The following is a 25,444-nucleotide window of genomic DNA, read 5'->3' on the forward strand; positions in this document are numbered from 1 at the left end:
TCTTCGAGAGCACCTACCCTACTCTGGGGCTGGAGAGGGACACTCGATTCCTACCCGCTAAGTTATTCACATGAGAAGAAAGGGAAAGGAACACCTGCTAGCCCCGGCTACCTTTGTCATGGATGTGGCAAGAACAGCCGATTCTCCAGGGGTGGGAGTGATGGGACCGTTGTCAGGGATATCAGCTAAGAGAGTGGCTTGCTTTCTCTTGTCAGCCCAGCAAGCGGTTAGAGAGGCATGTCAGCCGGGGGCAGTTTAGATATTTGAAATGGGAGGCAGTGTAAAGAAGGGAGCAGCAAGGGAGGAAGTTTTTTTTTTTATTTATTTCATTTCATTTTTCATTTTGTAGGCAACTACAGTTCAAATTCAACCTCAGGTATTTGCCAGGGGACTTAACCTCTGTTTCCCTATCTGTAAAATGGGTGTAGTAATAACACCTATGCCCCAGGGTTATCATAAGGATAAAATGATATCATATTTGTAAAGGACTTTCCAAATCTTAAAGTGTTACACAAATGTTATGGTTAGTATTATCGTTATCATGGACTATGAAATCAGGCTAGGGGAACAATGAGGGGGCAATGGGAAGGGTAGAAATAGGCTCCGGTCCCCAGGGACCGAGATGGGGAGAGGTGACTTCAGAAGCCTTCCAGTGCAGCTGAGGAAGGAGCTTTGTTTTCCCCTAGGATTTCTCTGCCGCTATTGGCAAGTAAAGGCATTTTTTGTTTCAAGGGTCCTAAGAGCACCTGGCACACCCAAGTCTGCCTCACACAGAGCAGATGCTCAGTAAATAGTGTTGAGTGAATAAGTGGGTGAACAACAGTGGTATCTGCTTAAGTATGAAATAAACAGAAGTCCATTCCGGAAAAAAGACAGAAAGTGCAGATAACACTGTCTCCCTTTAAGGCAGCAGTAGGGCACGGTGTATGTATAGCACACCAGAGCTAGTCAGGAGACACCTGGTAGCAAACCTAGCTCTGACACTAGTTATGTGGTCCTGGACAAGCACTTCACTTCTCTGAGCCTCAGTTTCCCTCTCTGTGAAATGGAGATAATAACACCTGTCAGGTTGTCGTGAGGCTCAGAAGAGACGGTACATTCAAATAACTTTAAATGCTTTAAAGGCGCTGTACAACTAGCACCTATTGCTGCTATTTTTATAACTAATTCTTTAACTGGGGGAGGCTTCAGCCTTCTGACTGAGACTTCTCATGCAACAAGTTACAAGGGATGGAAGTTTTCAAAGAGGATGAGGATCCTGGTCACATCCTAGGCAGGCTGAACATGCAATGCATCTCCCCAGAATTGTTTGCCACTCCAGGTTCATTATTTTTCCCATGGCCAGCCATGTTCAATGCAGGTGGAACAGTCTTTTCTTGCTGCTCATGGAGCTCTGCCAGGTGTTGATGATGTCACCACAAGGGCAGTCAAGTGCTTCCTGAAAAGGGCACCTGGTGCTGAGGACTCCAGGGGGGCAAACTCCTCCTCTAAAGGAGCCCCATGCATAATTTATTATGATGTGCTGTTCACCTGAGCCCCGGCACCCCCTGCAGCCTGCTACATGAGTTTGCAGATTTTGTTTGGGGGGGGGGAAGAATAAATCCCAGATAAAAAGGACCCAGGAAATTTCCGTGCAAGGGTATGTATGTAGGCCACTTTGGCATACCAAGTGACAAAGTCTCCAAGGGAAGGACATATCAACAAAGAAGAGAGCAGAAAGATAACAGATCTAAGATTAAGTTGGAGCCAGAGATACAGAGATGAGAAAGGGAGAGACAGAAAGAGGGGATGGGCAATGGGTCATGCAGAGGGTATGGCACATAGAGATTTTCTCTTGCATTATGTCCTCTGGCTTATGGTAGTGACAGAGTCAGTAGAGAAACAGAAGCATGACTCCCATGTCTCCTTCTCTCCTGGGATTTTAAGGCTTTGGAGAAATGAAAATAGCTTCTTTATTTGGGGAAGGCTGAATCTGGAATCTCTTCCTCCTCCCACCTCCATCCATTTCCTGGTTGAAATGATATAATTCTGTGGAATGAATGCAGACCTGACACAGGATAAAGAGTAACTAGGCACAGCCTTCAAACATCCTCAAGAACTCCTGTGTTAGCTCTAGAAATGTGCAAAGAGCAACCCAGAGCCTTGGGGAATGAGGAAGGGGATGAGAGAATAGATCAATGAAGTAAACAGGAGTAGAGGTTTGGTGGGAAGAGACTACACAGCCCTAGAGCACCAAACTTTGAGAATGCGTTCTGGGCTTCTATTTGGCTCTCACTTGTTTAAGATGAAAACATTTTAAATTGTCTCTGGTCCCTGGGGCAGGTGTAAGAGATGGGCCCCTAAAAGCATCTTGCATAGAATGTAGGGTCTAAATAAGTATTTTTAATGAATTAATAAATGAATAAGGCTATGTATTGGACATAGGATCAGGTGGACCTTGGTGTCATGTTGGTTAAGTCTATAATTATCACTATTCTTTGATAGTCACTTAGTGATTTGGGAGTAATTAATTGGGAGAATTCTATTGGAAACACCTAGAACCTCTTTCATCAAATAACTCCTAGCAAGACACCCACTCACTAATCAAGCAATGAAAAATTATTCACTGGCTACTAGGTACCCACCATAGCAAAAGACTATGGGTTATGACGTGTGATCCATGCCCATAAAGACCTCACAGGGCATGGTGAGTCTTGTTGCTCAACTCTTGGTTTTCATCTGTGCCTTCCTCTTTTTGCCCCCTTCCTTACTTGATGGTGTCTGACATTTGGTGGTTTTGCTATATGGTCATTGGGTTAGCCTTGAAATGGGTAGAATAGAACAAAGGCAAAAAAAAAAAAAAAACACCTGTGAGCTTGACATGAATCAATGTTTATATCTTAATTCTAAGTAGCCACGGGTTGCCCGAGGCAGGAAAAGAATGCAGAATACAGGGGAAAGCTTTTTTATTTTCACACTTTGTTGTTTGTATTGGGAATGATGTGAAATCCTCAGTGTATTTGCAGGAGGAAAAAGGGAGAAGTAAAACATGTGAATTTTCCTGGAAGAGTGGTTAGGCAACTGAAGAGGACGTCCCTCCCAATGACCTGTTATTCCCGGATAGTCTATCCTAAACCTTCCAATCTCTTGCGTTTGTTGAGTCACTCTTTCTGGGCAGGTTCCCCCAGTCTCAAAGGTGATCGTATCCAAGTTTATCAGAAGGACAGAGGGCAATCAGGCCCTGAGGTAACCCCTGAATCCTAAGACATCTCTTAGCCCTGTTGTTTTGGCTCTGTTCATGCTGTTGGTGATAATCTTTCCTTTTCCTTTTCTCTTCCTCCAAGTTAAAGAACAACAGGCCAAAGGGCCTTGCAACATGGAGAAACCCTGCACAAACTCAGAAGGACACTTCTGAGCTTCACCTGATTCCAGGGTTGGCCACTCTCAAGATGTTAGCATAGCATCACAGAGGTAATTTGGCTCTCATGAGGCCATCTACACTAACTGTCTGTGAAAAGGTAGCGCATATGAAAGCTTAACGGGATTTAGAGCTGCAAGGAATCTTAGGAGCCATCTGATTCAAACTCTGCCTTTTACAAATAGGAAACTGAGGCCCAGAGAGTTTAAGTGACTTGGCCAAGGTCACAAGACTCATTAGTGAGAGAGGCAGAATTCCAACCCATTTCCTTTGTCTCCACAGCCAATCCCTTGCTGTGATTCGCTGCCATTTCTTTTTATTCTCTTTTCCAGAGACAAAAATAGCTGGCCAACAGTCTTCCTCATAATAATTTTTCAATATAAACCAGGAGACAGTTATGAAGGTACCCCTAGCCTTGCCCCAATCAAGCTAAACAATACTAGCTTCTCTAATTTTTCCTACATTTCTATACCTTTAATTATTTTGGTCTCTGCTCGGGACCCTCTCCATGTTCACCACTAAGCATCCTTCATCACTGAAGGAGTCCTGACTGGAGTCCAAGTCTTCTCCACCTCTTTAAAGTCATAGATATCAGCCCTAGGACCAGCCCCAAGGGGACCTAACTTAGTGTACCTCTGCTTTTCCCTTTATCCCCCTAGGCTGAGACTCTGAGAACAACCCTGGAGTGAAATCCCTCCAGCTGGCTTTATGATACTCTTGTATGGTTATGGAGAAAGTCGAAAATCGGGTCTCGGAAACTTTTTTCTTCCCATCTGGCCTACAAACATATCCACACAAACCCTAACATTTTAAGATGGCTTGACAACACATCTGTAAAGTTATGCAAATGAAAATGTGAAAGAAATGTTCTGAGATGTTAGAAACCAACAGAATGTGTCCATTTCCAAGCACTCCCATCCCCCACCTCCTTTCTCTTTCCCACAGCTCTGTGCTGTCTGTATACATGTGGTTGCCAGTTGCAGCCAATTTGGGGCTTTTCTTGTTTGTTTATAGAGTCTGAAATTGAACTATTCAAGGGTTAAACCAGGGCAAGTGATTCATCTGCGAGGAAAGTACCTTGTGATTGCCACAAACTCAAGTTCCTTATTATATACGTGAATCTCAAAAGTAACCATCTCCTACCCTGTCAGCTCCTAAAAACAAGCCTTCAATCATCACCTTATTCCCGCCTTAAGGACCTCCAAGATGTATTTTGTTCTGTTGAGAAATCAAAGAGACAATTCATTCCACCTTGCTCTGCACTGAGATAAGATTGATGGGAGATCAGAAAAACATGCCAAGAAAAGAGCTCCTTTTACTCCTAACCTAGGGCTGCCTGTCTCCCCAGCCTTCCTGAGCCAGCCAAGCTTTGTCCCAAGGAAGGGGAGCTAAGCCTCAGAAAGGGTTAGGCCACCAGTGGCCTGAGCAGTGGCAATGCAGCAGCTTCTGATAGACTAAATGCTGGGCCTCGCTATCCTGGTAAGGGAGGACAATTCTCTTCTTGACTTTCGAACCAGTTCTGAGCAGAGTGAATCTCAGAACTGGTCCAACAGGAGACCTGGGATCAAAACACCCCTTTGCCTAAGTTTTTGTGACATCTCATTAGCTTCTATATGATGTACCTAAACTATACCATCCGTGGAGAACCCCACAGGTCTGAGAAGAGAGACATCTTTTCAATTTCTCCCTTTGTTCTGCCTTGTTTTGTGGTGGTCACTGCTGCTGCCTATTAACTATATGGCCTTGAGTGCTTCCTTAACCCCAACTGATGGCTCAGAGTGAGTATAAATAGCAATTCTTTCTGTTTTGGCAAGAAATTCTGAGGGTCTTCCCCTCCCAGATTGATTCTTTTTTAAAGGCAACTAGACCATCTTTTGCCTCAATTCTTACCTAGCCTTTGATTCCTGAATGGGTATCACCTCAGAGATACTGAGACCTGGGAAAGGCCTTAGCTTAAAAAGGCCAAGGTCTCCCATTGTATCCTGGGCCATCACCAGTTGTCCTGACCTATGTCTTGCCACTGGACCCCAATGACTCTGTAGGAGAGAATGAGGCTGATGATTTTGCACAGCTCTGCCTCACTTAAATCCACTTGCAAGTCAAGGCATCACACTTCTGATATTGGTGGTCCTCTTCCAGAACGAAGGCTGAACCACAAACAATCTTCAGTGAACCATGGCTCTTTATTTTCCCTGACATCTTCTCAGCAGGCTTGTACCTTCTCCTGGTTTGGCTGGGATGCTTCCTAAATCTTAAAAAACATTCACCCACTCCTGTTAGAAAGTCCTATCTCCCCAGATCCTAGTAATTAGACTGCCCCAGATTCTTTCTCAGAGAAACTTTAAAGTTCTCTTGGCTGCTTTGTCAATTAGCATATTCACACTAGCTAAATGAGGGGACTTTGTATAGTCAGCATCCTCATCTCACATTTATGTAGCATTTTAAGTCAGGGTCTTGGATATTTTGATTGTGCATCCCTGTGAGTGAAAAATGTTTCATTACATATGCCAAAATGCATATATTTATGTATTCACATATACAAGTATAAGTATTGTAAGTATGTACATTGTAAAATGTACAGAAAATAAAAAATTTTAAAGATTGAGATAAAGATGAAATGATATTTGATCCTAGATCAGGAGATCTCAGTCTTTTCTGTGTCTCATGGACCCCTATGGTTGTCTAGTGATGCTTATGGATTCCCTTCTCAGAAAAATGTTTTTAAATACACAAAATAAAGTGCAAATAAGACAATTATATTGATGTACAGTCACCAAAATACATATTAAAAATTTTTTTTAAAAGTTCACAGAGTCGATAGGGAATTACTACAGTTTATTGAGTAGGGAGTGACAGAGTCAGATCTGACCTTTAAAAATTGCTTTGGTAACTATGTTGAGAATGAATTAGAAAGGAAAACACTTGAGGCAGGGGGAGAAATTAGAAAACTGTTGCAAAAATTCAGGAGAAAAGTGATGAGAGCTTGTACCAGAGAGAGGGCTGTGTGAATACAGAAAAGGGGAGGGACGGATGGGAGTGATAATTTGGAGGGAGAAATAACAAAATTTGGCATCTAATTATATATTCAAGGTGAGGGTGTTGAAGATGACACCAAGGCTGCAAATTTGGGTGACTGGAAAGATGGTGATGCTCTCAGAAGAAATTGGGGAATTTGTAAAAAGGAGCAAGTTTGTAGGGAAAGAAAATATATTATCTACAGTATGTACAGCAGCCCATCCATGCTGGCTCATCTCATACAACTCACTGTCCCATGTAAAATGAAAAGGCCCTCTTACTCATTTCCCTAGGCCTTACTGGAGCCAGTCTACCCTCCAAGAGGCACTTGCCAAGGTTATGCTGGTGGGGGGGGGGGAGGATTTTCCCACTGACACCCATGAAGCTGCTCCTCAGAGGAGTAGTAAATGCCCCCGGGAACATGTAGATGATAATTGTTCTGTCAAGCTGAGGCCTGTTGCAAAAGGAGAGAGGTTGGAACTTGTTTGTTAATGGAGGGGGCAAAATGAGGAGTGTTGGGGAATGATAATAATTATCATAATGATTATTATTATAGAAAATCTAGCATTTATGTACTGCCTACTATGCGCCAGGCACTGTGCTAAGTGTTTCACAAGTATTAGCTCATTAGATAATGGGATGGTGAGAAAAAGGCTTGGTGGGGTCGAGTTGAATATAAGACCCATGATTGGGTGTGAGAGCCAAGGAACATAATTCATCTTCCTGTCCCTCTGATTATCAATTGATCCCAGCCCCCTTGGGATCAAGCCATGACTCTCCTGCTCTCCCACTTTGGAGACCACTGCTTTAAGATATTTAAAATGACCTACTGAGGAATGTGGCGTATGCAATCAAAGGAAGTCACTGTGCCTTGTGTATGTAGGTTTGCTTGAATGTTTTTCTTTGTTTGAAGTGAGGGTTCAATTGGTGTGTGGGAGTGTTTATGACTGTGACTGTGGAGAAATGACTGTGAAATGAAAACAAAAGGCATTAGTAAAATTTTAATTCTTTTTTACAGAAGCATTGAAGTAGTCATTTACAAAGCAGCTCACAACATAGCAGTTTGGTGCTCTAGAATTCTTTCCTGGAGAACAGAGGAAAGGTACTTTTATTCCAAGATTTTTTTATTATAGGCAGGAATACTCACTAGAGGAACATGTGTGACTAAGGGGACTCTCTGGGATAAGATTCCCTGGTGCCTCTCTCTCATTCTGCCCCAATCCCAATCCTGCCTAGGGTTCTAACCTCCCTGGCTTTAAGGATAGATAATCACTTTATATTATATCTTATTTTGTTCAGTGTAGCAGCACACACACACACACACACACACGCACACACACGCACACACACTCGTGCGCGCGCACACACACCCCTCTAATGCCCTCCCTACCACCACTTGACCAGTGTCCTCTGATTTAGACTGCATATAATTGTCAGACCGCCTTCTTTTTAGATTAATCCTGCCCCCATTAAATGCTGTGAGGTCACTAGGCAGCTCCCCACCAGAAGCAACAATACAGACTCATCAATATCAAAGAAACTGAGGAAATCATCTAGTCCAATGGCAGAAGCCTAGAGAAGTCAGGTGACTTGCCAAGGGTCACCCGGATCCTCTGACTCCACATCCAATGTTCTGTCCTCTGTACCCCACTGCTGCATCTCCTCTGATTTCTGCTATCAAAGATTTATTGAAGGTTCCTCTTTAGAATTTAGAAGCTCTTGCTGCTTCAGTTTCAGAATGCACAGCCTTCCCAGAAAGCTCTCTATGAATCTTATGCTAGACGACTGTCTGTGTGCCTTTTTGTATTAATGGAACTGGCCACAACTGAAATCTTATCAAGATCACCGTGGGTCCCAGCTGTGGTTAGAGGGGTAGATTAGTACCTTAATCACTGTCATAGGAGACTTTTAGCATATGACCTAAATTAGCTAACAGTAGGGTAGTGTTACAGGGGAGAGCTGTATTTTGAGAATATAGGCATTGTGTTCTTGGGTACTCACCCTACAGCCCCCCACTGAGGCAGAACTCCTGAAGCAAGGAGAAGCTAACAACCGGGAGCTGAGCCAGGATAAGCACTTCTGAACTGTGGTCTTCTCCCTGATCCTCGGGGGATGGGGAGCCATTGCTGCTGAGCAGGGAGGGAGGGAGGGAGGCAGGCAGGCAGGCAGCAGACAAGGCTAAGTGAGCAAGGCTACTCTCTGCACAAGAAACCTATTTCTCCTCTCCCTATTCCCATTCCCATCCTGCCAGCACAGCTCACTACAGTAGGAGGATCACTCTCTCTCTCTTTCTCATGGAAACGGGAATATTGATCTTCATGTTATTTTTAAAACTGGATGTATGTTCTCACATTAAGAGGGATTTGAAAGGATTTCATTAAAAAACAGCAAAGTTGCAGAGGGGGAAATGAGACACAATGGGTAGGAGGCCTCAGAGGTAGACACAATGGGTCAGACAAACTATGACACATGTCGTGTTTTGAGAGTAGACGAGTAGTGTTTGTGTGTGCTCTCCTGGGAAGAGAAGTTGGGAGGGTGTGTGTGTGTGTGTATGTGTGTGTGTAAAGCAAGAGATTTTAAATGCTGTCCGCCTTTAGAAAAGATAGAGGGTGAAAGGGAGGTGCTTTCTGTGTAGTCTGGGCTGCCTGGTCTATGTGGTTTGAGGCCTGGGTTGTGAAATAAACGCTAAAACCTCCTCTTCTTCTATAACTGCATTGGTCACCAAGGTCTGGTATTCTTCTTTTAGTCTCTTGTACTATATGTTGGTGTGTTTCCTTTTCTTCTTAAAGTGAAAAACTGGTGCTGACTCACTGCTTTCAAAGTGAAAGCCAGGAAGGAGAAGCTGGTCTGTAGTGTGATCTCCTGAAAAAAATGGGAAAATAATGATCCTTTCCCAAAAGTATGAGAGATATGTTTGCCCCTTGCAATAATGCTTTTAGCTCAATGGACTGAGCAGCTTTGGTTTCCTGTTATTCATCCCAGAGAGAGGAAGCATAAAACACAGGAACCTATTTCAGCAATAGATGATTAGCTAGATCAATTGATAGATGGGTAGTTAGATAGATAGATAGATAGATAGATAGATAGATAGATAGATGGATAGATGGAGGATAAAGCATGCATTAAGTACTTACTATATGCCGGTCAAGCAAGACAAAACAACCCTTGCCTTCAGGGAGCTTGGGGGAGTGGAGGAAGGAAGGGAGATGTTGGACTCCTCCTCCTCATTGAAGATTGTCAAGTAAAATCTGGATTACCACTTTCCAGATGTGTTGTAGCAAGAATTATTTTTCAGAAATGAGATGAATTAGGTGTTCTGAAGTCCCTTCTGACTGAGATTCTGTGATGCTGCAACTCTGTCCTTAACTAGCTGTGTAAGCCTAGCTAATCTTTTCTGGTTTCTGAACCTCAGTTTTCTTATGTATGAAACAAGGGGACTGGACTAGATAGTCTCTAGAAAACCCTCTAGCTTTGAATTTCAGTGTTCTATCACTTGCATCCGGAAAGCATAAGCAAACCTAGTTTGTCTTTTGGGTGCCACCTGTCATTGGATGGGTGTCTGAATGGACTGGGAGGAGGCTCTGCCCATGCTTCCTAGGAGCCTGGGGAGGCAAAGACTCATATGCTAGGGATAGTGCCCTGGGGTCCTGTAATGTGTCAAGAATTTGGAAGCTGTCAAACATGTAGCATCTGGATCCTTTGCAGAGCTCCTGGCTGGAGAAGAATCTCTTAGAAACAGGCTTCCTGTTCGACTCACTGAACAGTCCTGGCATTGACCAGGCAACTCAGACACTACCCAGTTCATCAGGCTTCAGCAGGGAGTGGCTAATCATCTAGAAACTCCATAAGGTAAGGAGGAAGGTATCTCAGGTGTTTTTTGTCTGGGTCATCACTGTGGGATAGATGTCTACGGCAGGAGGATGTTCCTGCTTCTAAAGGAGTTTTCAAATTCATCACTCAACAAGTATTTGCTGAAGGTTTCATGTGTGCTCAGCACTCTAGGAAGCAGAGTTTCCTACAGAGCCAAAGGAGAGCCAGATCCCACTTAACCAAGTGGAGCCCTAAGGCTGCAAGTGTCATACTCCTTTTCTTCACACTCTTGTGTAATTGAGTGTTCACTGTGGCTCTGGGGCAGCTAGGTGGCACAGTGGATCCCAGCCTTGGAGTCAGGAGTTCAAATTTGACCTCACACATCTACTAGCTGTGTGACCCTGGGCAAGTTACTTAACCTGGCTTGCCTCAGTTTCCTCATCTGTAAAATGAGCTGGAAAAGGAAATGGCAAACCAGTCCAATATCTTTACCAAGAAAACTCCAAAAAGGCCGGACATGACTGAAACAACTCCAAAACTAATTATAGCTCTAGTTCTTTAGGAACTGACATGAGTCCAGCAACTCAACAAGAACCGACATTTATCTGTGAATTTTGCTAACCACCTGAGAAATGGAATAGGAGTCTCTGATCAAATGGCCCTTCGGAGACTAGTGACCAATAAGGGGAGTTCCCTGTATCCTCTTAGCAAAGGACTAGTACAAATGCCTAGCTCTGTGGGAGCTGTCCCGTTCCAACGAAAGTCCGTGTCCCGTGATCTCATAAAGTTGACTGGGGCTTAGTGGAAGGGAGGGAAAGGAGAATCCTCAGACCGATCAGACATGCTTGATCAACTCCCCATTGAGCGTATCAGGTCTCTTTCAAGCATAACAATAATCTTGTAAGTTTGGTGTGGTTATCTCCATTTTACAGATGAGAAAAATGAGGCTCAATACCTTAAGTAACTTGCCAATGGACACATAGTTAGGAACTGTCAGAGTCAAGTTTTAAAACCAGGGCTTCCTAACTTCAAGTCAATAGTCTATCCACTGTACCATGCTGCTTTATACAGGGGTGTCTGGATTCCAACCCCAGCAGGATTCTGAGGAAAGTGAAGAATACTAGGTTGTTAAATCAGAAAAAAAAAATTTCCTTTACAGACACACACACACACACACACACACACACACACACTCCATGCCTAAGTGGTCTAAGGGCTCTCCAACATAACTTATGCTTTTGGAAGCCTCATAAGAGTTTGTGATAACGGTGACATTACCCCATTCCGATGCCTCATCTGGAGTTTTGTCTGCCCTCTTATTAAGAGTGAAACTCCCTCCCCAATCTATCCCCACTAAGATGATACAGGATGGTCTGGAGATGTGAGCGATGTATTCCTAAGCCTTGTAATCATCTCACTAGATGTGTTTTACCACAGGAACAGGCTGTTGATCTGTGTATTGGGAGGGAGTATGCCAATGACTCTGACAAGTACATCAGCCTCTCTCCTAGCCTGAAGCTACTTGTAAGTAGCCTCTAAAAACACAGGGATAGACAGACAGACCTTCTGATTGTTGCTAGCCCATAGAATTTCAGAGCTCTGAATGTTTGAAAGAAGAGAAGCAGGAGATTCAGGTGGGACCTCTGAGGTAAAGCAGTGTAGCCTTATGGATCTGGTATTCCTTGGCCTTTCTCTACCCATTTCATATATCCCCAGGAAAGTCTTTGTGTGAGGTTGTGCTGCAAGTTGCCTGAGGTCTTGATCACAGTAAACAGAAAATACTAACATTAATAATTACCAGAATTTATATAGCACTTTTAGGTCTTCAAAGCACTTAACCAATATTATTTTATTTTATCCTTACAATAACAACAGAGAGGTAGGTGATGCTGTTATCTCTATTTTGCAGCTGAGGCAACTGAAGCAGACGAAGGTTAAGTGACTTGCTCTATGACACATAGCTAGTAAATCTCTGAGGCCAAATTTGAACTCATGTCTTTCTGACTCAAGATCGAGCATACTAACCACTGCACCACCTTGCTGCTGTGAGTGCTAGCTTTGTCTTTTTGGCAACTTCCGAGCCTTTCCCTATTTCAGACAGCTTTTGATAGAGGCCCCAGGACCTATGCTCCTGGGTTTTGGTATCTTTTTTTTTTAATTTGCTTGCTCATTTCCCCTAATAGTGTAACAAATAAATCTTTGCCTTGGAGCAGGAAGAAAGAAAGCATTCGAGGGCAGGGCCTGATTATGCCTCACCCACGCTAACTATATACATGTGCCTTTTTGTCACACAAATTTGCAATAATAGACCACAAAAGAGCAGTCTCCAGAAGCAGCATGCTGACTTCTCAGAAACAGACTCCTTCTCATGGAGGAGGAGGAAGAAGACTCTGCCTGCAACCAGCTGCTACAGCCAAGTAGTTCTGTAGTGCCAGAGGGTGAATGGTTCAACAGTATCATACATGGCAACCAAGCCAGATTATGGAATCCAGTTTTACATGAAAGAACTCAGATCTGAGGCTGATTTTTGGATTATAGTAAAATAAATTAGATGTTAAAGGGAACTCAGTGGCCATTAGCTCCAGTTTCCTCATTTTGCAAATGAGGAAACTGAGGCTCAGAGAAATTGAGTTGCCCAAGATCATATAATTAGTGTCTGAGGATGGTCTTGAACTTGGGTCTTCCTGCCTCCAAGTCTGGTGCTGTATTTGCTATGCTTTGCCACTTTTCTTTTTGGCTTGCCATCTAAGAGGACATCTAAGTTCTGGGTTCAAAAACATCTTTCTCTTGTTTGTAACCTGGGTTTGCCCCAGAGTCATTGCTATAGAAATTTAGTGGGCCAGCAGGTTAAACAGACATTAAGGCAGTACTTCCTAGGTTCTGTTGCTTTTTGTTTTTGACCATGAGTGGATTTCACAGGAAAAGCCAAAGGGGAATCAGAGGAAGGATGAGTAGCCATGTTGGAGAAACTCAGCTTGCTGAGGGGCATGAGCCAGGACTATATCTTGGACTATGAGTTGGGAGTTTAGTAGACTTCAGTGATCATCACCCTAGCTTAACTGAAGTTCTTAAAGCCTGAAGTATAGAGGAAATAAAAGCTGGGAAAGGTACAGGTCAGATAAAGTTGCAAGTCAAGTGGAGTAAGATAAAAACCAGGAGGAACAAGGTCCATTGGGCCCTAGGACTGATGAGGAACCTCAATCCACGTAGTATCTTTCTTTACTCCCTCCATCCTTCCAATGAGAGGAAGCCATTTTCTCAATTTCCCCTCATTTCTTCATTTCCTGCTTTCCCCCTACTAATTCAAAGGGGAAGACAAAGAAGTGACAAACGCCAATTTTGTCCCCTTACGTTTGGACTGAATTATTCTCTGCTTCCTTTAGGTGTTTATGTTTTTTAAACTATTGTTATAAATTATCATCCTGATATGTTTCCTTACTGAATTCATAGAGGAAGAGTGGGGAGGAAGGAGTCATTTTTCTCTTGGTCCAAGCTGAATGGGTGCCAAAGTCATTTAGAGAGTGAGAGAGAGCCTACATAATTTAGTAGTAATATATTAAAGATTGTTTGAACCCTAGAAATATTTATTGTTTTTAATTAACCCAATGAGAAAAAGGGAAAGGAAGACTACCTTTGGATATGGGGAAAAAACACTCTAATTCAGACTTTAAGGATGCCGACATCTGAAGATGGCGGCTGGAAAGCAGGGACTTGTGTGAGCTCCCCACCATGTCCCTCCAAAAACCTATAAAAAATGGCTCTGAACAAATTCTAGAACTGCAGAACCTACAAAATAGCAGAGGGAAGCAGGGATCCAGCCCAGGACAGCCTGGATGGTCGTTGGATGAGGTCTGTCGCGCACTGAGTGGAGGGGAGCGGACCTCAGCATGGGAGGCAGCAGGACCAGCCAGACCAGGAGCCAGGCAGAACAGGCCCTAGAACCCTGAATCAGTGAGCTGTGGTAGTTACCAGACTTCTCAACCCACAAACACCAAAGACAACAGAGAAGGTTAGTGGGAAAAGCTGCGGGGGACAGAGTTCGCAGTTCAGGCACCAGCCCAGGGGCAGCGGGGGAGGTGCAACTACAGAACTACAGCTGCAGTTACTTCCAGCCCCAGGCCCATGTGGTGGGAGGAATTAAGTGGCAGATCAGAGCAGGAGTGAAGAGCCTGCTGAAGATTTGCGTCAGGTCCAGGTTGGTGGTTCTTGAGGAAGGAGGAGTGCTGGGGTGGCAGAGCTGGCTATATAGAAATAGCTCTGAAATCAATGGTGCATCCCCTCAAGCTTGGAACAAAGTACTCTTTGGTCTACAAGCAGTCATACCCCAATGAAAAACTCAAGGGTCAAGTAACTTGGCTGGGAATGTGGCCAGGCAGCAAAAACGCACCCAGATTCAGTCTCAGACTTTGTAATCTTTCTTTGGTGACAAAGAAGACCAAAATATATGGCCTGAAGAAGTCAACAATGTGCAAGAGCCTACACCAAAAGCGTCCAAGGAAAACATGGACTGGTCTCAGGCCATGGAAGAGCTCAAAAAGGAGTTGGAAAAGCAAGTTAGAGAAGTAGAGGAAAAATTGGGAAGAGAAATGAGAATGATGCGAGAAAACCATGAAAAACAAGTCAATGACTTGCTAAAGGAGACCCAAAAAAATACTGAAAATAATATTGAAGAAAACAACACTTTAAAAAATAGACTAACTCAAATGTCAAAAGAGCTCCAAAAAGCCAATGAGGAGAAGAATACCTCGAAAGGCAGAATTAGCCAAATGGAAAAGGAGGTCCAAAAGACCACTGAAGAAAATACTACCTTAAAAATTAGATTGGAGCAAGTGGAAGCTAGTGACTTGATGAGAAATCAAGATATTATAAAACAGAACCAAAGGAATGAAAAAATGGAAGACAATGTCAAATATCTCACTGGAAAAACCACTGACCTAGAAAATAGATCCAGGACAGATAATTTAAAAATTATTGGACTACCTGAAAGCCATGATCAAAAAAAGAGCCTAGATGTCATCTTTCAAGAAATTATCAAGGAGAATTGCCCTGATATTCTAGAGCCAGAAGGTAAAATAGAAATTGAAAGAATCCACAGATTGCCTCCTCAAATAGATCCCAAAAAGAAAACTCCTAGGAACATTGTCATCAAATTCCAGAGCTCCCAGGTCAAGGAGAAAATACTGCAAGCAGCCAGAAAGAAACAATTTGAATATTGTGGAAAAACAATCAGGATAACACAGGATCTGGCAGCTTCCACATTAAGGGACTGAAGGGCATGGAATACGATATTCCAGAGGTCAATGGAGCTAGGAGTAAAACCAAGAATCACCTACCCAGCAAAACTGAGTATCAAGCTCCAAGGCGAAATATGGATTTTCAACAAAATAGAGGACTTTCAAGCTTTCTCAGTGAAAAGACCAGAGCTGAATAGAAAATTTGACTTTCAAACACAACAATCAAGAGAAGCATGAAAAGGTAAACAAGAAATAGAAGGGACTTACTAAAGATGAACTGTTTTGTTTACATTCCTACATAGAAAGATGATGTGTATGAGTCATGAGACCTCAATATCATAGTAGCTGAAAGGAATATGCATATATATATATATATGTATATATATATATATATATTGTGTGTGTGTATACATATATATACATATGCGTGTGTCTATGTGTGTGTGTGTGTATACACACACACACACACACAAAGGGCACAGGGCGAGTTGAATATGAAGGGATGATATCTAAAAAATAAAATCAATTTAAGGGATAAGAGAGGAATATATTGAGAGAGGGAGAAAGGGAGAAATAGAATGGGGTAAATTATCTCACATAAAAGTGGCAAGAAAAAGTGGTTCTGTAGGAAGGGAAGATGGGGCAGGTGAGGGGGAATGAGTAAATCTTGCTCTCATGGGATTTGACCTGAGGAGGGAATACCATACACACTCAATTGGGTATCTTACCCCACAGGAAAGAAGTAGGAAGAAGATAAAAAAGAGGGGATGATAGAAGGGGGGGGCAGATGGGGGGAGGAGGTAATCAAAAACAAACACTTTGGAAAAGGAACAGGGTCAAGGGAGAAAATTCAATAAAGGGGGATAGGTTAGGAAGGAGCAAAACATAGTTAATCTTTCATAACATGAATAATATAGAAGGGTTTTACATAATGATATGCATGTGGCCTATGTTGAATTGCTTGCCTTCTTAGGGAGGGTGGGTGGGCAGGGAAGAGGGGAGAGAATTTGGAGCTCAAAGTTTTAAAAACAGACGTTCAAAAACAACAACAACAACGAAAAAGTTTTTGCATGCAACTAGGAAATAAGATACACAGGCAATGGGACATAGAAATTTATCTTGCCCTACAAGAGAAGAAGGGAAAGGGGGATGGGAGGGGAGTGGGGTGACAGATGGGAGGGCTGACTGGGGAATGGGGCAACCAGAATATATGCCATCTTGGAGTGGGGGGAGGGTAAAAATGGGGAAAAAATTGTAATTCAAACTTTTGTGAAAATCAATGCTGAAAACTAAATATATTAAATAAATTTTTAAAAAAAAGGATGCCGACATCTGCCCTGGAGGCCACATGACTCAAGTGAAAAGTAAGCACATATGATAACCTCTTGTCTTAATAATAGTTTAAGGAGTTGAACTTCACCACGAAGGCAGAGGCATCCTTAAAAATCACTTAATGATTTTTTTTTTCCTGGCAAACAGAAATGGGCATAAGCAGGTTAGGGCTTCAGGAGCCAGAGCATCTAGATTTTTAGAAATGGTAAAGGAGGCAACTGTATGGATGATGCAAGACAGCTTAAAACCCAAAGGAAACATTTTTGTGACCATGTAGAGAAGTCACCTTCTTGTCCAGGGATGGAAAGTAAGGACTGGACTCCCAAGGACCCAGAGCCATAAAAAAATCCAGAAAGGGGGAGGGGTGAAGATAATCACTGAAATGTCAGGAGAGAACTGTTGGAAGCCCAGAAATTATTGCATCCAGGTAGAAAAGTGTTTTCTTCACATACAAGCCCTACACTAAGAAAGAAAACTTAGGGAGAAAGTTCTAGAAGACCTTAAAAATCTAGAAGCTTAGGCCAACCCAGAAATACCCTGGGATAGGAGCCTGAGAGTTTGGTCTGGAATCTGACCCCAACAAGAATAAAGTAGAGTTGCATCCAAGGGCAAGAAATTCTGGACAAGAGTCTGAGATTGCTTCAAATTCTGAGATTCTATGATTCCATTTAATTAAAGAGAAGGGAAGTTAAAAGTGACCAAACTGGCTCTAGTTATATTTTCATTGAAGACAAAAGTTAGTTTTTCAGACTTCTCAAAACTTTGTAACTTTTCATTTTATGTTAATTTTATTTTACTTTTTATTTTTTGGACTTGACAAATACTAACAAACATAGACATTTCCATGTACAAAAAAGAATATTGTACATGTAACTAAGAATTTCATTAATATACAGGTTATTTTATATATGTGTGTATGTGCATACAGATATACATATATATGTACTCAATTCAATATGTTAGCTCCAGAGCTGTCTTTTTTTATGTTATCCTCTGAACCTCCTTCTGATCTCTTCTGTGTATTTTTATATAATCCATCGATACTTTTCTTTATCCCCCCCTCCTTTTTTTTTGGATGAGAAGGGGAAAGACATCACTATCGCTAGTCTTTTTCTACACTTTACTTTCCCCTCTTCGTTAGAAAAAAATTCTAGTAACAAGTTAACACAGTTAAACACAACAAATCTACACAGTGATTATATCTGAAAATGTAGGTCTAGTTTTTTTCATTTCTAGTCTGCCATTTCTCTCTCAAGATGTAGAAATCATGCATCATTGGTCTTCAGGAGTTGCGGTTGGTCACTGTATTCATCAGAGTGCTTAAGTCTTTCAAAGTTGTTTTTCTTTATAATTCTGAACAGCTCTTCTGGTTTTTCTTGCCTCACTCTTCATCAGTTCATAAAAGTCTTCTTAGATTTCTTTGAATTTATCTCTTTCACAATTTCCTCCAATTGATAAGTACTCACTTAGTTTCCAGTTCTTTGATACAGCAAAAGTTGCTGCTATGAATATTTTCATATGTATTGATCCCTTCTGCGGTGAGTAAAAGAAGAAATGACTGACTGATGGAAAACCTCCCTTTCCTTTGGCCATTTATCTCTTAGGAAATAGTTCTTTTATGTATTTGAATTAATTCCCCTTGTATCTTGGATATCAGTCTTTTTATTTTCTTCAGAATAACTTTCTGCAAAGACTTGTCCCCTTAATAATCATTTCCCCTTCTCAATTTTATATAATCAAAACTGTTCTTTTTATCTCATGTGATTCTCTCTGTTTCCTTGGTTAAGAGCTCTTCTCTTATTTATAGTTGAGAAAGATTATTTCCTTCCCTTTTCTTCTAATCTTTATAATGTAATCTTTTATATCTGAGTCATGTATCCATTTTGAGATCATAGTTGCAAATGATATGAGATATTGGTCTAAACCTAATTTTTGCCAGACAGCTTTCTAGTTTTCTTAGCAGTGTTTGTCAAATAGTGAACCAGTACTTTCCTCAGTAGTTAAGGTCTGTGGTTTTATCGAACACTTATGCTATGATGTTTATTTGCCTCTGGATTTTGTGTTCCTGCTCTGTCTCACTGGTCAACTTTTATATTTTTAACCAGTACCCAATAATGTTGATTATTACTACTTTGTAGTATAGTTTGAGATCTGGTGTTGTTAGATCTCCTTCTTTTGCATTTTCTTATTTCCCTTGACAGTCTTGATCTTCTTTTCCTTCAGATGAATTTTGTTACTGTGTTTTTCCAATTCTATTAAGCAACCTGTTAGCCATTTGCTTGGTATAACACTAAATAAGTAAATTTAGATAATATTTTTATTTCTATTTTATTGGCATGACCCAACCAAGAGCAATTAATATTTCTCCAATTATTTAGGTCTGTATTTATGTAAAGATTGTTTTGTAGTTGTATTTGTATAGTTCCTTTTTATTTCTGGTAGATTGACTTAAATAGTTTTTAGTCATTTTGAATGGAATTTATTTCTCTATCGCCATGCTCTTGGGCTGATTTTTTGTTTTATTTTGGTAAAATGCAGTAAAGCTAATGATTTTTATATCTCGATTTTTTATAGTGCTCATAAACTCAGGGGATCCTAATCCTAACTCCAACTCTCACAAGTAAGTTGGCTCCCCAAAAGTGCAGGGCTCTATCTCCCCCACATAGCCCTAAGCGTAATCTTAAGGTTGGGGAGGCCAAGGATGTCTTCTTTTAATGTCATTGGCTCAAACCCTTATTCCAGTATATTCTTTCCTACATCAATCAAAAATTACAGTTAGTATCTTCCTCCAGGGATTAGCATCCCAATATCATTTAGCCAAATAAGATCAATTAGTTTTTTACAGAGGGACATTTGAGACAAATTGAGACAATATATGAAGAACAGAAGTTACAAATGCCTGGACCACACTCTCCCAAATGTCACCTTGTTCCTAAGGAGAATGGAATCAAACAGAGTAGTTTTTACAAAACATTTGCTCCCCCAATTTCATTTTAAATGCAGCATAGGTGCTAGATGAATTGACATCTTAGCTACCATTGGGCTGGGTCAAATAGGTCACTCTTTGGGGCCTCTGTTCACACAATAAATCCTGTTGTGAACACTAGCTCCCAGCTTTCTGGCACTCACTCACTATTCTGACTTTTCGAAACTGACAGTATAGCCCTCTCAATGGTCCTTCACCTAAAGCAAGAAAAGAATAGACATAGGAGAGAGAGAGGAAAAAAAAACAGTAGCAAGGCCATGTACTACTCAAGTACTGCATGGCAGAAGTCTAGGTAGGGAGATAAAATTCAGAGCCCTCCCCCCAACCTGGGACCCCTCCATTAGTCCTTGCTTCCTCAGACACATTCATGCAGATAACCTTGGATGGATTGGTGCCTTTTGAATGAATTTTAGCTCACCAACCAGTTGAAATACTCTTCTTCATGTGGTAGGGGGACCAGAAACAGTCAGAATATCTACACATGTTCTGAATCAGTAAACGGGGACCTTGCATTACTTATCATCATACCTCACTGGAAGCAGGCTCCTGAGTCTCTTCCATGTGGTCTGGCTGCAGGTTGAACACTCTGCACAAGATGATGCACCATTGTTACATTTATATCCTGCTACTGTGCTGAAGTTATTGTTTCAATTACCATCTCAGTTTATCTAAGTATGCTATTATATCATCTGCAAAAAGCAATACTTTTGTTTTCTCTTTGCCAAAGCTTCTTTACTTACTTTTTCTTGTCATCACTATAGCTAGCATTTCTAGAACAATGTCCAACAATAGTGACCACAATGGATATCTTTTCTTCACCCTTAGTATTACTGGAAAGGCCTCTAAACTTTCTCTATTATATAGATGGATGGATGGAGATATACATATATACATACATACATACATACATACATACACACACACACACACAAACACACACACACACACATATATATGTATATAGGTACATGTGTATGTATATGTATATGTAATACTGCTCTTCATTTTATAGAGTACTATGTAACACATTAAGGAAAAATCCATTTATTCCTATGCTTTTATGTAATGGAAAGGGGTGTTGCATTTTGTCAAAAGCTATTTCTACTTCAATTGACATAATTATGTCATTTGCATTGTTTTTTATTATTGAGACAATCCATTTTGGGTCCAGTTTTCCTAATATTGAACCAATTCTGCATGTCTGGTATAAATGCCACCAGATCATTACACATAATCTTTTTTATATGTTGCTGTAGCCTCTTTGCTAAAATTTTTCCTATGTTTTCATGTCCATATTCCTTAAGATTTTGCCCTATGACTTTTCCCACTGTGTGTTGTCTGTTCCTGATTGAAGTGTCAAGATGATCTTTTTATTGTAGAAGAAATTTGATAGGATATTTTATTTTTCTATTTTTGCCAACAGTTTACGTAGTATTGCAATTAGTCTTTGATAGAATTCAATTGTAAATCCATCTTGAGTATTTTTCCCCTTTTAGAAGTTTATTTATTGCTTATTCTATTTCTTTTCCTGAGATTAGGCTACTTAAATTCTCTGTTTTTTGTTAATCTTGGTATTTTATGTTTTTGGAAAGATTTATCCATGATACTTAATTTATCAATTTTGTTGGTATTTAATTGGAGAAATAATTTGTGATAATTTCCTTTATTTCCTCTTCACTTCCTATAAATTCTCCTTTTTTATTTTCATATTGGTAGTTTGGTTGTCTTCTTTTATTTTTTAAATCAGATTATCAATGGTTGATTTATTTTATTAGTGTTTTTTCTTTTAAAAAATTCATAACTTTATTTTTCAATTAAATAGTTTGTTTTTGTTTGGTTTTGTTTTTTACTTTCATTTTTTTCTAATCTCTTCTTTGATTTTCAGGATTTGCATTTAGGTATCATGTTGAGGGATTTTCTTAGTTGTTGCATTTATAGTTTTTTAAATTCACCTATCTAGGTTATTGATTTACTCTTTCTGTCTTTTATTGATGACTGCATGTGCATAAATAAATTTTCCCTCTAGAACTGCTATGGCTTCATACCAAAAATTTTGGCATAGTGTTTCATTGTTTGTCTGATATGTATTTGGGCCCACTACTTCTTTAGAACTAAGTTTTTTAGTTTTCACTTAAGCTTTATTCCTTTCTTCAAAGTCTCTATATTGATTTTAATTTTTATTACACATATCCAGTAAAATATATTTTTCCTTTATTGCATTTATTTATGAATTTTTAATGCTCAGTCACAGGGCCAGTTTTTGTAAAGGTGCCATACACAGCTAAGAAATATGTTATATCCCCTTCTCTTTCCACTTATTAATAGCTAGAGATCTAGCCTGTCTAACTTCCTGAAAATTCTATTAAGGTGACTAAGTTCTTTCATTCTTAAACTTTTGTTAAATTTATCCATATTTAAGAGTTCACATGCTATTATCACTTTTCCTTCTTTTTTCCCTATAAATCAATTAACTTTTACTTCAGGTAAGTTAATAAGCATTTAAGCCCTTTATCATATGCCAGGCACTTTGCTAAACTCTGGGGATACGAAGAAAGACAAAAACTTTAGTCCCTGGTCTCAAGTAGGTTACATTCTAATGGGGGAGACAACATGCAAACAAGCATGTACAACAAAGATACAAACAGGGTAAATTGAAGGTTATCTCATAAGAAAGGCACTAGCATTAAGGGTGACCAGAAGAAGCTTTTTGCGCAAGGTGGATTTTAGTTGAGACTTTAAGGAAGCCAGAGAAGCTAGCATGAAAAGGTGAGGAAGGAGTATATTCAACACATGGAAAAGAGCCAGTGAAAATGCAGAATTGGAATATGGAGGGTCTTATTCAAGGAACAGCCACATGACTAATATCATTGGATTATAGAATATGTGCAAAGGAGTAAGGTACAAAAAGATTGGAAAGATAGGAGGGGTAAAGGTTATGAAAGACTTTAAATTCCAAATAGAGAATTTTGTATTTGGTCCTGGAGGCAATAGGGAGCCACTGAAGTTTATTGAATGGGGGAGGAGAGAGGAGGCAGATGACATTGTCTGAACTAAGTTTTAGGAAAATCACTTTGATACCCGAGGGCAGAGGATGAATAGGAGGGAGGAGAGACTTGTGGCAGAAAAATCACCCATCAGGCTATGGCAGTAGACCAGATGTGTACCAAAGTAATGGCAGTGCCATAAGAGACAAGGAACTACATATGTTAAGAAGAAAGGATCAACCACAAACATATTAGATATGGTGAGATGAGAGAGAGTGAGTCAAGAAGGACATGCAGGTTGTATGTAAGCTTGAGTGACTGGGAAGATGGCATTTCCCTCAACAGTAAGGGGTAACTTTAAGCATACTATAGTTTCCCCATTTATTTCTTTTAGCCATGCTATTTTTTAAGTTTTTACATAGTTTGTTTATGCTCTGATGAAAAATTATCTTCACGGATAAACATCATCCATAGTGCCTTTTAATCCTTCTTTTTGCCAGCACCAACATTTGCCTTTGCAGTACCCCTGACTTTCTTCATTCTGTTCTTGTGTTCCTTTCGCTGCTTTCTTGAGGTCTTTTTTCTTCTCATACAGGCCATGCCTTGCAAGTCTGTGCTTTGGTTCATTTTTCTTTGCATAGTCAAGGGAATCATAAATCGTGCCAAAGCCTGTTGTTTTGCCACCACCAAAATGGGTTCTGAATCCAAAGACAAAAATGACGTCTGGAGTTGTCTCATACATCTTGGTCAGTTTTTTTCGAATTGCAGTCTTAGGCACTGTGGCCTTTCCAGGATGAAGGACATCTATAACCATCTGTTTACACTGAAGAAGTCTGTTTGTCATGAACTTCCTGGTTCTGATGGTTACAGTGTCATTCATGGTGGCGGCTGGCTCCTTGAGCAGCAGGAGAGGGGAAAAAAAAGCAGCCATGCCTATTTTTAACTTTGCCTTTTCTGAGGCCATGATCACTACTCTCTCTGATTCTTTTTAGTTCATTTGAAACACAATAAATTCTTCTCCAGCCCCCCACTTTGATTCTATGTGAATCTTTATGTTTCAAGTAAGTATCTTGTAAACAACATATTGTTGGATTCAGCTTTCTAATCCATTCAGTTACCTTCTATTTTATGGGTGAGTTCATCCCATTCACATTCAGGATTGTGATTATTAATTGTGAATTTCCTTTCATCTTATTCTCTCATACTTTTTTTCTCCCTTTGTTCCCCTCCTTACAAAGAAGACACTCAGAGAGAAGGAATATGATAAGCACTAAAATTCTGTTATTGTAACAATCTACTCCACTAAGCTACCCTTCCTCTCTTCCCCTCACCCAGATCCTAATTGGTGGTTCTCACACTTTCTTCCTTTCCTTTTCATCACCCCATTATGATCCACCCTGCAAAATTGAAGGGTTGTTTTGGGTTTGGGGGTTTTTGTTTTGTTTTGCTTGTGCCTAAAACCTTCCTCTTAAACCCTCCTCTTTCTCTCACACCAATTATTTTTTTCTATTTAGTTTAATTTATTACTATACCAAATCCTTAGGGGAAGCTAGGTGACATAGTGGATAAAGTGAGTGAGTTTAATTCAGCCTCAGACACTTACTAGCTGTGTGACTCCAGGCAATTCCCGTAAACCTGTTTGCCTCAGTTCCTCATCTGTAAAATGAGCTGGAGAAGGAAATGACAAACCACTGCAGTATCTTTGCCATGAAAACCTCAAACAGAGTCACAAAGAGTTGGACATGACTAATTGACTAAACAAGAACAACGTACCAAATCCTTAGTGTGTGTCTTTCTATATAAATATATGTTCAGCTATCTTTTGTCCAGTTCTAATAAGAGTGAAATTTATGTGATGCCTATTCCCCTCACCTCTTTCTCTATATTTGTAAATTTTTTCCCATAACCTAGGACATAGAAGATACTGCCGCCTTATTTTCTGCTTCCCTAGTGTATTCCTTTTTTCTTCCCTTTAAGGCCCTCAAAACAGACCAATCCCAAAACCATCAATAACCTGGTCCCTATGTTTGTCTTCTTTCATTACCTCCATGAAGTTGAAGATATTAAGATTTTGAAGGGACATTTCTCTCATTATTAGAATATAAGTACTTCATCAGTCCCTTCCAGTTGCTTAAAAATATTTTACATATAAATATATTATTTCATATGTTTCTCTTGATTCCTATTTTTACCATTTAGACTTTCTTTTCACATCCGTTCTTTTCATCATGAATACTTGAAAGTCTTCTTTTCATTGAAGGCCCATTTTCTCCCTGTAGTATTATTTTTTTTTTTTGCTTTTTGGCAGGGCAATTGGGGTTAAGTGACTTGCCCAAGGTCACACAGCTAGTACATGTGTCAAGTGCCAGAGGCCGGATTTGAACTCAGGTCCTCCTGACTCCAGGGCCAGTGCTCTACTCTCTGTGCCACCTAGCTGCCCCTCCCTGTAGCATTATATACTTAGCTTGTCAGGGTATGAGGTTCTTCATGTATATCTATCTCTATCTACCCACCTGTCTACCTACCTACCTTCCTATCTGTCTGCAGAACCATCTATCTGTCTGTCTTTGGAAATTTTATATTCTAAGACTTCCTCTTGTTCATAGGAAAAAGTATCCAGGCCTTGTGTAACTATGATTCATTGATTCTTGAACTCTATCTTTCTGCTGGCTTGAAGTATTCTTTT

The 25,444-nt window shown here is 40.5% G+C and overlaps 1 pseudogene; it reads right to left on the bottom strand.

Annotated features, from left to right (window-relative positions):
• Positions 1-23,190: 23,190 nt before the first annotated feature.
• Positions 23,191-23,640, bottom strand: LOC118843266 (annotated as a pseudogene).
• Between the last annotated feature and the right edge of the window lie 1,804 nt (positions 23,641-25,444).

Source organism: Trichosurus vulpecula, chromosome 3 (assembly GCF_011100635.1).
Source record: "Trichosurus vulpecula isolate mTriVul1 chromosome 3, mTriVul1.pri, whole genome shotgun sequence".
NCBI lineage: Eukaryota > Metazoa > Chordata > Mammalia > Diprotodontia > Phalangeridae > Trichosurus > Trichosurus vulpecula.